This window comes from Scyliorhinus torazame, chromosome 15, assembly GCF_047496885.1.
Source record: "Scyliorhinus torazame isolate Kashiwa2021f chromosome 15, sScyTor2.1, whole genome shotgun sequence".
NCBI classification, from domain to species: domain Eukaryota; kingdom Metazoa; phylum Chordata; class Chondrichthyes; order Carcharhiniformes; family Scyliorhinidae; genus Scyliorhinus; species Scyliorhinus torazame.
This window is the reverse complement of record NC_092721.1, coordinates 117,154,487-117,169,988: the sequence shown is the minus strand read 5'-3', so window position 1 is coordinate 117,169,988 and position 15,502 is coordinate 117,154,487. Positions and strand designations below refer to the sequence as shown.

At 49.6% G+C, this 15,502-nt stretch overlaps 1 protein-coding gene across 5 annotated transcripts in view; it reads left to right on the top strand.

Annotated features, from left to right (window-relative positions):
* Nucleotides 1-15,502, top strand: part of creg2 (cellular repressor of E1A-stimulated genes 2) — a 64,091-nt gene that overhangs the window by 33,403 nt on the left and 15,186 nt on the right. The gene's annotated exons all lie outside the window — the stretch shown is intronic.

Here is a 15,502-nt window from a genome sequence, read left to right as displayed (position 1 = left end):
GCATAGCAGCAGGTCATCCGCGTATAGCGATACCCGATGCTCCTCTCCCCCGCGGACTATTCCCCTCCATTTCTTGGACTCCCTAAGTGATATGGCCAAGGGTTCGATCGCCAGTGCAAACAACAGGGGCACCCCTGCCTCGTCCCTCGGTACAGCCGATGGTACTCCGACCTCCGCCGGTTCGTCACGACACTCGCCACCGGGGCGCTATAAAGGAGCTTAACCCATCTAATAAACCCTCCCCCGAACCCAAACCTGCGCAATACCTCCCAGAGGTACTCCCACTCTACTCGGTCAAAGGCATTTTCCGCGTCCATAGCTGCCACTATCTCCGCCTCTCCCTCCTCCGATGTCATCATTATCATGTTTAAGAGCCGCCGCACATTGGTATTTAACTGCCTGCCCTTTACAAATCCCGTCTGGTCCTCATGAATCACCCCCGGGACACAGTCCTCAATCCTCGTGGCCAGCACTTTTGCCAATAACTTAGCGTCCACATTGAGGAGCGATATCGGCCTGTACGATCCACTTTGCAGTGGATCCTTGTCTCGCTTAAGAATCAAGGAGATTGTCGCCTCCAACATTGTCTGGGGCAGGGTTCCCTCCCCTCTTTGCCTCGTTAAAGGTCCTCACTAGCAGCGGGGCCAGCAGGTTCACATATTTTCCATAGAACTCCACCGGGAACCCGTCCGGCCCCAGGGCCTTCCCCGCCTGCATGCTCCCCAAGCCCTTACTCAGCTCCTCCAACCCAATTGGTGCTCCCAAACCAACCGCCTCCTGCTCCTCCACCGTCGGGAACCCCAGCTGGTCCAGAAATCGCCTGATCCCCCCTTTCCCCCCTGGGGGCTGGGACCTGTACAGCTCTTCATAGAAGGCCTTGAATACCTTATTTATTTTCGTGGCACTTCGAACCGTGGCTCCCCTTCCACCTTTGATTCCCCCTATTTCCCTCGCTGCCGCCCTCTTACGGAGCTGGTGCGCCAGCATCCGACTAGCCTTTTCCCCGTACTCGTAGGTCGCCCCCTCCATTGTGCCTCCGCCTTGCCAGTGGTCAGTAGGTCAAACTCCGTCTGGAGCCGTCGCCGTTCCCTGAGTACTCTTTCCTCTGGGTCTCTGCGTATCTCCTGTCCACTTGCAAGGTCTCCCACACTAACCTCTCCCTTTCCATGCCCTCCGTCTTCTCCCTATGAGCCCTAATGGAGATCAGCTCTCCCCTGACCACCGCCTTCAACGCCTCCCATACCACCCCCACTCGCACCTCCCCGTTGTCGTTGGCCTCCAAGTACCTTTCAATGCACCCCCTCACCTTCCCACACACCACCTCATCAGCCAGCAGTCCCACGTCCAACCGCAACAGCGGGTATTGGTCCCTCTCCTCTCCCAGCCCCATTTCCACACAGTGCGGGGCATGGTCCGACACGGCTATGGCCGAATACTCCGTCCCCTCCACTCTCGGAATAAGCGCCCTACCCAGAACAAAGAAATCTATCCGGGAGTAAACCTTATGTACGTGGGAGAAAAAAGAAAATTCCCTGGCCTGCGGTCTTGCAAACCTCCATGGGTCCACTCCCCCCATCTGATCCATAAAACTCCTGAGCACCTTGGCCGCCGCCGGCCTCCTTCCCGTCCTTGATCTGGAGCGGTCCAGTGCTGGGTCCAGCGCTGTATTAAAGTCCTCTCCCATTATCAGTCCTCCTACCTCCAGGTCCGGAATGCGCCCCAACATACGTTTCATAAATCCTGCATCATCCCAGTTCGGGGCGTATACATTTACCAACACCACCCTCGTCCCTTGCAGCCTACCACTCACCATCACATATCTCCCTCCATTATCCGCTACGATAGTCTTGGCCTCAAATGACACATGCTTTCCCACCAGAATTGCCACCCCTCTATTTTCGCGTCCAATCCCGAGTGAAATACCTGTCCTACCCATCCCCCTTCTTAACCTGACCTGGTCCGCCACCTTCAGGTGTGTCTCTTGGAGCATTGCCACGTCTGCCTTCAGTCCCTTCAAGTGCGCGAACACTCGAGCCCTCTTCACCGGCCCGTTCAGGCCCCTCACGTTCCATGTTATCAGCCGGATTGGAGGGACTCCCCCCCCCCCCCCCACCCCCCCCCCCCCCCCCCCCCCCCCCCCCCGCCCCCCCGCCGACTAGCAATCTCCTTTTCTGGGCCAGTCCCTTGTCCGCGTCTCCCTCACTCTCCAGTCCCCCAGCCGGGGGACCCCCGTCCCAGCCACCTCTTCTGTGTCCCGTTCTCTTTCGGCCAGTGCAGCAGCAACCCTTTCCCCCCCCTCCCTCCTCTCCCCCCCTCTCCTCCGTCTCGCTAGATCCCCGTCTAGCTTTTTTGCTCCCCCATATCCCTCCCGTACGTCAGCTGACACCTGCTGACCCCGGCTTCCCCCGCCATCCCTTTGACCCCCCACCGTGTGGGAATCTCCCAATCAATATACATTCCTTCGTTCCCCTTCCCGCCTTTCTTGCCGCGCACGGGAAAGAAAACACCCTGCGCTTTCCAAAGCCTGCCCCGCCCCCCATGGCGCCTCCTGTCGTGACCTTGTCTCTCTCCCCCAGCCCATATAGCATTTCCTGTGCGTGATTGACCCCCTATGTACAACAACCATCATACTTCAACCCTCAAACACCCCCCTCCCACACAAACCCTCAATTAGAGTCAGCTTTTCAGTTAGTATAAAGGTCCACGCCTCGTCGGGCATTTCGAAGTAGTGGTGTTGGCCATTATGTGTAACCCACAGTCGCGCTGGCTGCAACATTCCAAATTTCACTCCTTTCTGATGCAGCACCTCGTTGGCCCGGTTGAAACCCGCTCTCCGCTTAGCGACCTCCGTGCTCCAGTCCGGGTATATTCTAATCTCTGCATTGTCCCACTTGCTGCTCCGTTCCCTCTTGGCCCATTTCAGGACCCTCTCTCTGTCCGTAAACCGGTGAAATCTCACCACCATCGCCCTTGGCGGCTCATTTGCCTTGCGCTTCCTCGCAAGCACTCGGTGCGCCCCATCCAGCTCCAGCAATCCCGGGAGGGCCTCCACACCCATCAGCATCCCGATCATTGTGCCCGCATATGCCGCGGCATCGGCCCCCTCCACTCCTTCTGGGAGTCCCAGGATCCTCAAGTTGTTTCTCCTCGACCTATTCTCCAGGTCTTCGAGTCTTCCCGCCCACGTCTTGTGTAGCGACTCATGCCGCTCCACTTTCTCCGCCAGGCCCACGAGCTCATCGTCGTTCACGTTCACTTTTTCCTGGATCTCCTGGATCTTCACCTCTTGGGCTTTCTGGGTTGCTCCACGTCCTTCAATTATCGCCAGCAGAGGCGCCACCATCTCCTTGCGCATCTCCTCAAAGCAGCGCTTGCTGAACTCCTGCATCTCTTGTTTGTCTGTTGGCGCCGCCAGTTTGTTTTTTTTCCCCTTCTCTCGCTGCTCCAGGGCCGCTTTTTTTGCCGTTTCGCTGCGGGTCCGATCCATGCAGGTTGGTTGGGGACCTTTCTCCTTCCTTCCCCATGGGTTGGTTTTCAAAAAAGTGCCGTTGGGGCTCCGTTAGCGGGCCCGAAAGTCCGTTTTCGCGGGAGCTGCCGAATCGCGCGGCTTAGCTCCGCATCGCCGCAACCCGGAAGCCCTACTCCCCCTTGTTGAACATCACTTGGAGCAGGCAGAAACTACTCTGGGTTGGGACCTGAATGTCCATCACCAAGAGTAGCTCAGTAGCACCACTACTGACCAAGTTGGCCAAGTCCTAAAACAAGTGGTTGCTAGACTGGGTCTGTGGCAGGTGGTGAGGAAACCAACAAGAGGGTAAAACCTGCATGATCCTGTCCTCCCCAATCTACCTGTTGCAGATGCATTTGTACATGACAGTATTGGTAGAATTGATTGCTGTACAGTTCTAGTGGAGACGAAGTCCTGTCTTCACATTGTGTTGTATGACACTACCATTGTATAAATGGGATAGATTTCAAACAGATCGAGCAACTCAAGAATGGCCATCCCATGAGGCACTGTGGGCCATCTGCAGTAGTAGAATTGTATTCGACCACAAACTGTAACCATATGGCCCAGCATATGCCCACTCTACCATTACCAACAAGCCAGAGAATCAACCCTCGTTCAATGAAGAATGCAGAAGGGCATGCCAGGAGTAGAACTAAGCATACCTAAAAATGAGGTGTCAACTTGTTGAAGCTACAATATAGGATTGTTTTCAAGTGGAAGCAGAATGCAATAGACAGAGCTAAGAGATCCAGCAACTAACGGATCAAATCTAAGATCTGCAGTCCTGCCATGTCAAATCCTGAATGGTGGTGGGCAATTAAACAAATTACTGGAGGAGGAGACTCCACAAACATCCCCATCCTTGATGATGGGGGAGCTCAGCACATCAGTGCAAAAGATAAGGCTGAAGCATTTGTAACCATCTTCAACCTGTGACAGGGGATTTCAGGAAGAGGCTGAGCGGATGATCCATCTTAGCCTCTTCCTGAAATCCCCTGTCACAGATGCCAGTCTTCAACCAAGATGATTCACTCTATGTGCTATTAAGAAATTTAAGAAATGAAGTAGACCACTCAGCCCGTCGAACCTCGTCCACCATTCAATATGTTCATGGCTGATCGGGCACTTCATTGCCACATTATCTCCAAACCCTTTATATTATTGTTAATCTGAAATCTATCAATGTCTACCTAAAACATACTCAGTGACTGAGCTTTCATGGCCCTCTGGGGTAGGGAACTGAAATGGCTGAAGACACTGGATACTGCAAAGGCTATGGGCCCTGACAACATTACAGCAATAGTACTGAAGGCTTGTTCTCCAAAACTATCCAAGTCCCTAGCCAAACTGTTCCATACAACCACAATACTGGCATCAACCTGGCAAAAATTCTCAGCTATGTCCTGTCCACAAAAAGCAGGACAAATCCAAGCAAGTCAATTATCACCCGATCAGTCTATTCTTAATCACCCGATCAGTCTATTCTTAATCATTAGCAAAGTGATGGAAGGGATCATCAACTTTGCTATCAAGTGGCACGTACTCAGCAATAACCTGTACACTGTTCCCTGTTTGGGTAATGCCAGGGCCACTCGCTTCCTGACTTCATTACAGCCTTGATTTAAACATGGACAAAAGAACTGAACTAGAGATCAAGTGAGAATTACTACTCTTCTGGCTGACGGCGAAGCCACCCCCCCCTTCCCCCATCCACCAATCAGGTGTTGATGATGTCAAACCAGGTGATGGTGTGAAGGTGAAATTGAGATTCTGGGCTTTTTCGTGTTCAAGTTGCTCATTACTTGGCACTTTCTGCTTTGGATATTACCCTCCATTTGTTAGCCATTATTGGCTGCATCACTATTGGAGGAGTGGATAGATCGATACCAGTAATGTAGTTTCCCAGCTTAGTTAAGGGGCTAACTAGTTATGCACAATTTTTCATTGTTGTCAGGGCCTGTGGCTTTTTCTGCATTTGGTACACTCAAGACATTTCGTAAGGTCATGTGGAGTCAACTGAATTGGCTGGACACCAGAATCTATGATGGTTGTGATCAATATTGCAGCTAAGCTGCATGAGTGCTTGGCCGTTCAGCAGACCCCACTTCCACATAAATGTTGCATGACCTACTTAGCAAAGGGAAATTGGCAGTGATTTCAGGAGAAGGCTGAGCACGATAGGCCACTGGACATTTTTTGGATGAAGACACTAGCAAACATTTCAGCCATGTCTCTTGCATCCACATATTGTGCTGCACCACGGTTGAGGATGGCACTATATGTAGAGTCGCCTGCAAATGTATTTGCTTAGTTGTTCACAACCATTCCCAATTGGATTTTATGAGGCTACAAAGCCTTGTGGTAAAAGGTTGGTTATTGGATTACTTAGTTCTGCCTTAAGCCAAACATGAATCCAATGGATACAAAAGTTGAATCCTTACTGACAGGAGGCAAGTTTTGAATCATTGATATCCTGATGAGGTTATTCGCGTTAACTCAGTGGAGGAGCTACAAGATGGCTTGATCCAGTTACTCAGAAATACAATCTCCTGATCAATGTTGACAAGACAAAGGAAATGGGGATGGGTGGAAAGAACGGCACAATTCAGATTAATGGATGGACCACCCAGCATTGACCTCGGCACTACTTCCACTACCTTGGGTCACTCATCACTCAAGATATGTAGAGTCTACCAAAGAACATATTGATTTATTCATTCCTGGGATTGGGTGTCACCCTCAAGGGCATTATGAACTCACTTAAAAGAGTATGGAGGAGCCAGATAATCCCCATTATAACAAACAACTGGTTTTCGAAAGCCCTCTTGAGGCTGTAAAAGCTGGTCCACCTGGAAGAGTGACAACGCTCAAATACGTGTATTTGCAATGAAAGGATTCAGTTGAACATTACATCGGTCATAGGCAGCCAAACGGACAAACAAGTAGGTTCTTGAAGAAGCTGGCGTAAAGAGGAACTGAGGTAATAATATCAAGGAAGCTCATTTTTTGGACATGTTATGTGAACAGGAGAAGAATGTTTGGAGAAAGAAGTAATGCAAGACAAAACACTTGGAAAACGTACACAAGAAAGACCCAAAGTGGCAAAGATAATAATCTTTATTCGTGTCACAAGTAGGCTTACATTAACACTGCAATGAAGTTACTGTGAAAATCCCCTTGTCGCCACACTCCGGTGCCTGTCCGGATACTCTGAGGGAGAATTCAGAGGAAACCCACGCACACGGGGAGAATGTCCAAAATCCCCAACATTATAGAGTCCAAACAGATTTACATAATAGTCTGAAAATCCAAAAGAGACAGCTAATTTAATGGGTTATCCCCATTCTTAGATGACTGCTTCAACAAAAAGATGAAATTGAAGAAGCCAATAACATACTAAATCGTGGACATGAATGTTTCATTTTTCACACAAATCAGGAGGTGAAAGTATTTAAATGTTTCTGCAATATTTGCAGTTGCTGACATGAGGATTGTGATTCAGGTTTAGTTCTTTTACCCAACACTGCTCTTTTTATGCAATTTGAGCCTGGACAGATTCAAACCTTTTGTCCACCCTATCTAATTTGTGCATCATAAATTGATACTGATCACCCAAAGCTGTAGTAACAGGCATAGGAATAGAAAGGTTCACTCCAATTCGCAATCTGTCCTTAGCTGAAATGTGGAATTAATTCAAAAATCTTGATTGTGACTGCAATGCTTTATTAATATTGACTAGGTCTAACCAGTTGTCTAAAATGCAACAGTGATGCTTTAAGGTTTGGCATTATCAGGGGCCAGTTTAGCACAGTGGGCTAAACAGCTGACTTGTAATGCAGAACAATGCCAGCAGTGCGGCTTCAATTCCCATACCGGCCTCCCGGAACAGGCGCCGGAATGTGGCGAGGAGGTGCTTTTCACAGCAACTTCATTGAAGCCTACTTGTGACAATAATTATCATATTCTTAGCAGAATAGCATAGTGTCACTTTGCTACAGAAAATATGCAACAAAGAAAAAGACACATGCCTTCCATCCTGAGGCAACACAATAATGGTTTGACACGGTAGCACAGTAATTAGCACTATAGCTTCACAGCTCCAGGGTCCCAGGTTCCCACCTTGGGTCACTGTCTGTGCGGAGTCTGCGCGTTCTCCCCGTGTTTGCGTGGGTTTCCTCCGGGTGCTGAGGTTTCCTCCCACAGTCCAAAGATGTGCAGGTTAGGTGGGGTTACTTGGATAGGGTAGAGGTGTGGCTTAAGTAGGTTGCTCTTTCCGAGGGCTGGTGCAGACCCGATGGGCCGAATGGCCTCCTTCTGCACTGTAAATTCTATGATCTGTGATCTTAGACACTATCGGCATGATTTCCCACTCTGGGAACATCACATCTGAGGTGGATCCTGTCTTCTGTATAATGGGAGCCTGGCGTAACGAGGATTAATGTGTGACTGGGTACAGTACTGCGCACACTGTGATGTAAAGGAACACAAGAACCAAGTTTAGAGGGAAGTCTGGGACTGGACAGAGATATCTGTAGAGGCAGGACTGGAGACAGCTCCTAGCTTAAACCTTATACACTATTTATGTACAAAGTTACTAGTCGTTAATAAACACTTACTGTTAAACTATACAAGACTCGGAACCGCTTCATGAGACCTACCAAACTTCACACGGCATCTTACAACATGGCGGCATCAACGGAACAACCCAGAATCTCACAGAGACTGGAGAAGCAATTTAAAGCCTGGAAGTTTCAAAAAGCAGAATTCTGAATGGGGAAAAGCGCCAGAAGAAAAAGCTCAGAACGAGATCACCAAAGAAAGGCTCCAAAGCAGGAGGCAGAAAGAAACTCTACACCGCAGCAGTAGAGTCCATTGAATCTCGTGGAAATCCAGCTTCAATACCTGGAGAGTGCAAAGTCAGAAGACCTAACGGGATTAGCTACATTCTTGGCCGCGGTGAATTTATAAAAAAGCTTTTAGGTCAGCATCAGTCAAAATTGCACCGCAAATTGCCCAAGTCGGAGCCTGAACACGTCACAGCTGGTTTTGCGTCAATCAAAATAAATAAATAATTAATAATAAGCAGTTAATAACAAAAGCCGGGTTTGGACAGTTTCACGACCCAATACTGTGGGAAAGACTCAAAATCAGTCCAGGGAATCACTGGTGCAAAAGTAAAACACAGAAATTGCAAATGCTATTACTGTGGGAGCCGGCCAAAACCAACAAGCACGTGAAACCTCATTGAGAAGAAGCAAATGGATGCTTCCGGTGGCGCCCTCGAGGAAGCAGGTCGCAGGTGGGATCGCTCCCGCCCGCGATGGGCAAACGGACCTTTTTCGGGACCTGACAACCTGAATCGGTGGAGGAGACGAAGGGAAGAGGTTTTCCCCCCGGGATATGGACAGTTGAACCAGAAGTGGTCAAGTGGAGCGGCAAAAGTCGAAGCAGGAGCAGCGGGGACCCCAGACCGGGCGGCGAACCATGGCAGGGACCAGGGAGCGGAGGCTCACTGACCAAGGGAGCAGCAGATGGAGTTTTTTAGAAACTGTTTCACCGAACTGAAGAGGGACATGTTGGACCCGATGCGGGCGGTGATGGACCGAATGGTCGAGGCGCAGGCGGTCCAAGAGAAGGCGCTAAGGGAGGTCGAGGCGAAGCTCTCCACCCAGGCGGACACGGTAACGGAGCTGGAGCACGAGGTGGAGGAGCTGAACTCCCGCCAGAGGAGGATGCAGGAGCAGCTTGAAGAGCTGGGGAATAGAGCCAGGAGGCAGAACCTGAGGATCGTAGGCCTCCCCGAGGGCTGTGAGGGATCGGATGCGGGTGCATACGTGATGGGTATGCTCGGGGCGCTGATGGGACCGGAGGCCTTCCCTCGACCCCTGGAGTTGGATGGGGCGCATAGAGCCCCCGCAAGGAAGCCCAGGACGGGCGACCGACCGAGGGCCTTGGTGGTTCGTTTTCACCGGCTTGCTGACAGGGATCGTGAGCTGCGATGGTCCAAGGCGGAGAGGAACAGCAGATGGGAGAACTGCGAGGTACGCATCTACCAAGACTTGGGAACGGAGCTGGCCAAGAGGCGTGCAGGATTCATCAAGGTAAAGGCAGCCCTCTACAAAAAGCAGGTGAGGTTTGGAATGCTGTATCCTGCGAAGCTTTGGGTTACGTTTGAGGAACTCCATCACTACTTCGAGACACCAGAACAGGTTTGGGCCTTTATTAAAGAGAAGAAGCTGGACTTGAACTAACGGGCACTTAGTTTTTTCAGTGCTCTACAGTGGCGGTGGTCTGTTAGCCTAACTTGCTTTGACTAGGAATGGACTTTTATTAAAAGAAGCTGGACTTGAACTAAAGGACTCTGGGCTCACAAAGCTTTTGTGTGGCGGCGGTCTGTTAAATTATCCTGTACTGTAATGTTTTATCTAAGATTGTTTTCAGCCTGGACAGAGAGCGGGGTCTGGAGGGCGCACTGCTTAGGATGATTTTGGGAGATTGCAACGAGGGGGGTGGGGGAGAGAGGGGCCCTGCAAAGGGGGCCCTACACTTAGTATCTTTTGGCGGGAGATCGGGGCCACTGATGGGGGGATGGGCTAGGGGCTGGTTAAGGGACTTGAAAGGGCACGGGGAGATACAATCAGGTTAATGGGTCCTTGGTGTGTGGGGGGTGGGCCCGAGCACTTGGGCGGGAGACAGTCGGGCGCCAAGGGCAGGGGGGTCAGCGTAGCTAGCGTAGGTCAGGGGGCACCAGGGAGAGTAGGCGAAGGGGCGGGCTAGGGCCAAGCGCAGGGCGGACCTGGCAGGTCACGCCTCGGGGGGCGGGGGGGGGGGAGGGGGGCAGCCAAGAAGGAGAGCAAAGAGGACTTAAGTGGGCAAGGAGGGGGAGGGGGGGGGGGGTGGTCAGGGATGCCCCGGGGGAGAAAGTCGCTTGCAGGGAGCAGCGCAGGAAACCGACAGCAGCATCACCCGGGGGGGGGGGGTTAGAGCCAACTTAGTTTAGTTGAACACGTGGGACATGGTCAGACAGAGCTGATAGGGGAAGTGCCTTATTAATATGTTTATTATTTCCCACTGTTCGTTTTCAATATGTTAAGGCTTTTGTATATGGCCCTCTTTTTTCTCTGTAAATGTTACCAATCTGTTTTAAATAAAAAATTTCAACAAAAAAAAGAGGAAGCAAATGGCAGTGCCATCTTGGATTTCTTGGTAACACTTAAAGCTATACGTACATTCAAAATTTAATGACTGTGGATCTAAAGTCTCCCTGAGCAGACCAGTTTAGACTCATCAAAGACCCAAACCAGTCACAACACTGAGGACTTTGGAGAAAGAGATTTCTAGAATAATGCTTCCTTCCGTCTGGATAAAAAGACAGAAGTTGAACAGGTTAACAATGCTTTATTCGGTGGAGCCAATAACCAGCCATAAAATAGCTAGACAAGCGATCAATGAAGCCATGCAAAATTCAACAGTGCATTAAAATCATTTGGCATGTATTTTAATCTGAGCTGTGACATGATCCTTGAAAGAGGAAAGTTTACTAAATGTGTCCAATTGTCAGGAGGACCAGTAGACATCTTCATTAATGTGCTGAACAGAATGGCTGGAGGCTGTGACTTAGGTGACCTGAAATTAGAGCTAATCAGGGATAAAATTGTCAGAGCGGAGGATAATGCACTCTCAGACATACTTCCAGCTAAAGAAGATTTGACCATTGAAATTGCCATTCATATTGTCAGGCAATCCAAAATCCATTCATGGCACAGATTCACCTTAAAGGGCTGAAAGTAATAATAATCGCTTATTGTCACAAGTAGGCTTCAATGAAGTTACTGTGAAAAGCCCCTAGTCACCATATTCCGGCAACTGTTCAGGGAGGCCGGTACAGAAATTGAACCCGCGCTACTGGCATTATTCTGCATTGTTCTGCATTGCAAGCCAGCTGTTCAGCCTACTGTGCTAATGGCACAGAGCAACCCTCATTGTCCAACTAGTAAAACAGCAGAGGAGCAGAAACACTACAGGCCAAGGGAAACAATACCCTAACTGTTATAGAATCATAGAATTTACAGTGCAGAAGGAGGCCATTCGGCCCATCATGTCTATATCAGCCCTTAGGATGAGAACCCCACCCAAGCCCCATGACCCCACCCAACCTATTTTGGACACTAAGGGCAATTTAGCATGGCTAATCCACCTAACCTGCACATCTTTGGACTGTGGGAGGAAACCGGAGCACCCAGAGAAACCCACGCATACATGGGTAGAAAGTGCAGACCCCACACAGGCAGTGACCCAAGCCGGGAATCAAACCTGGGACCCAGGAGCTGTGAAGCAACTATGCTAACCACTGTGCTACCGTGCTGCCCATAATGATCCCAGCTGTTGTTGCGACAGGACAAGTCAGATCGTAATTTGAAACCTGGTTTGATAGATCCCAACTTTCTTTTTTTTAGAAACCATGGAGGTAAGTTACCGAAGAAATAAACAGGAGTCAGTTGATGAGCTTTTAACACCAAAAATAAACCATCTATTAAACAAGAAAATGAATGGGTGGGATTCTCCATTCCCACCCGCCCTGGACTGAAAATTCCCACCTGAGGTCAAAGGACCCTTTGCTTTTCTGTCAAATTATCCATCACGCCTTCGGCACTTCCCAGGGTAGGCTGGGCCGGAAGATTTTGGTCAACTATGTTACACCAGACAAAAATATTGGCAAGATCTCAATGCAAACAGAAGAAAATCATTCAAATATTCATTATTCCTTCACCCAAGCTATATCTTCACAGACACATACAAATCTAGAAAGATAAAATATACTCTAATGTTCAATGCACTGTGGTCAGACTCACCACATTCCAAAGTGAATGACAGATCTGATCAAAGCAGATTCTATCGATTTCTCAATGTTATATCATGAGCAAACTGGTCTCACTGAAGGGTCTTTCTCATGAGGCTTTTCAAATTCTACATTTGAAGAACTCGTCTTAGAATTTTGTCCAAATGTCATTCCTATTCTGATGCCTTCAACAAGAATCCACCTCCAGGGTTTCATCTTCAGCAATTCCTTTCCTCTGGATCTCTGCGTACACTCAGGCTTCACCTTTCAAGCACACTTTCAGCCATGCCAAGCAGAACACCACTGCTCCAAAAAGGTACCTTAGCCCTTACAGCCCATGGGCACAGTCACCAACCTTTGGCTGCCCTTTTGGATCTTCAGAGCTACTCTTGATCCCACTTTGCCTCAAGTCTGTGTCCTGCAGCTCTTTCTCTAACTTGGAGATTTTTTTCTTTCTTTTTGTTTATCTTGATTCAATGTGATTTATCTCCGATCTCTGTTACTGTCTCTGCCTGAAATCTTCTTCGTTTGAGACTTTCTCCCTGCCCCCCTTCCCGTGACCTATTCCTGGGACACCTTCTCTCGAATGGCATGCCACTTCGGATCATCTGACCTCCAGTTTCACTACTTTGCTTCTGCGCATGTGCACAGGACCAGTTCCCAGCCCAAAGAACATGAAAAGACTAACTGTGCATGTGTATTTATTTTCTAGCAGGCACATGTGTGGAAGACTCAAAGGTCATAAAAAAACCTAAACTGCACATGAGTGGCTATTTCCCGGTTGGCAGATGTGTAGATGACCCGAGGAAGCTGTAGTTCCTGAATTCCAAACTTTCCTGATTTTAGTTAACTTTCTTGGGGATGTTTCCTAATGCTAATCAGCCACAAGAGGGTGATTGACCATGCTCGACCTGTGGAGCCAAGTGTCACCATGGGCATGATCAATGTCTGACATTCTCAGCATGAGTTTCAATTACAACCACATAGGATACTTTGGAAAGTGTGACCTGCTCTCTGCTGCCGCTTCTGGCCAGAAGGCTGGATCGTTCCATTTAAAAGCTGGTCATGGCCGGCATTCTCAATTTAAATGCCAGTCGTGGCAGTTGTGAACTTCTCCCACGATTGGAACGCTGCAACCATTCGCTCCGCAACTCTCCCAATACCCACCTGCAGGTTGCAACTCGCACTTTGAAAAATCCTGATGTAAAGGAACATATGACCTGAATCTAGAGGGCAGTCTTGGACTGGACAGAGATGTGTGTAGAGGCAAGCATTGAGACAGCTGATAACTTAGAGCTTACACTATGGGCTGGATTCTTCATTATTGGCACTATGTCCCCATGCCAGCACCAAAACGGTACAGTTTCACGTCAGAAAAACTGGCATCAAATGGACACAAATTCCTAGCCCTGCAGGGGACTAGCAGGGACCCAGAGTAGATCTTGCAGCTTTTGCTGCAGATACGGGCCCCCGCACCTCCGGGTCGGAGGCCGCGCATGCGCACGGCGGCAGCCTCCAGCGGCCACGCCGTGCTCCATGGCGGACTCGGACTGCGGAGCTGGTCCCAAAAAAGAAACCCCCCCCGATCGGCCACACGCCCAACCCTCAGTGCCCGCACAAGCATTTACCGGTCGCCTATAAGGCCACCCCGCCCTCCGATCGGCCCGCTCCTGACCAGGGCGGCTGCGGACTGAGTCTGCAGCTGCCACACGAGTGTCCTGACCGGCTGGAGCACATTAGTTCTACACCATTGGGACTTCGGTCTGTCGGGGGCAGAGAATGGTGGAGCTGGCCTCTGGCAATGGCCACAGGTAGGTCCCAGGAGTACACCGCGTTTTGGCACCCGCAGAATCGGGGAACCGACACCGGTCCCGATTCCTTGTGGGAAAATTGATTCTCCGCCCCCGCGCCGGCCGCGATATTGGCGTCAGGGTGTGGAGAATCCAGCCCTACATATGTGTACACGGTTATGAGTGGATAATAAACACTTGCAGTTAAACTATACAAGACTCATCACCTCTTCATGAGACCTACTGAACTGTACACATCTTGCAACAGCCGCAATCCACTTTACTTAAATGTATTAGCCCAGTATTCAAATAGATCTCTGTTTTTTTCTTTAATTTTCTGAATTAAAGAAATTTAATTTTCTTTAACATTCGGCCCATCAAGGTTACACTGGTTTCTGGAAAGATCACCCTCCTTTTTAAAAATATATATTTTTATTCTCCTTTTTCACATTTTCATCCACATTTACACCCACCAACAAACAATCAACGGTAACAAATACAATGTCAATCCCCTGGCCAACAATTCCTCTCTACCACCAACCCCCAAACAACCTTCAACATTTTAAATACAAACATCAAAGAATCACGGCGTTCGTTCCCGGCTCAGGGTCACTGTCCATATGGAGTTTGCATATTCTCCCCGTGTTTGCGTGGGTCTCGCCCCCACAACCCAAAGATGTGCAGGGTAGGTGGATTGGCCACGCTAAATTGCCCCTTAATTGGAAAAAAAGAATTGGGTACTCTAAATTTTTTTTAAAAATCAAAGAAAAGGATTCAGGAATCCACCATCCACCCATACATAGTCGGCAACTACATACATAGTCCAACCCCTCCCCCCAATGTTCAACGTCATCCAATACCTTTGTGAGGTGCGTCCTATACACCACCTTTAGCTGTATCAGCCCCAACCTCGCGCACGAAGTTGAGGCATTTACCTCACACCACAACCCCTCCTCCATGCTCTCTCCCAACTCTTCCTCCCACTTTGCCTTAATCCCCTCCAGCGGTGCCTTCTCTTCCAGAATCGCCCCATAAATCGCCAACACCACCCCCTTCTCCATTCCCCCTGCTGTCAGCACCTCCTCCAACAGTGTGGAGGCTGGCGCCACCGGAAAGCTCTGTATCTCCTTTTTAACAAAATCTTGGACCTGCATATACCTAAATATTTCCCCCTGCCGCAACCCATATTTCGCCTCCAGCTCCTTCAATTCCGCAAACCGGCCCCCTAGGATAAATCCTTTAATGCCCTGTTTCCCTTCTGCTCCCACCTCTGAAAACTCCCATCCCACTACACTGGCTCAAATCTGCGATTCCCCCGAATCGGCATTTCACTTGAGCTTGCCCCCAGCCTAAAGTGCTGCC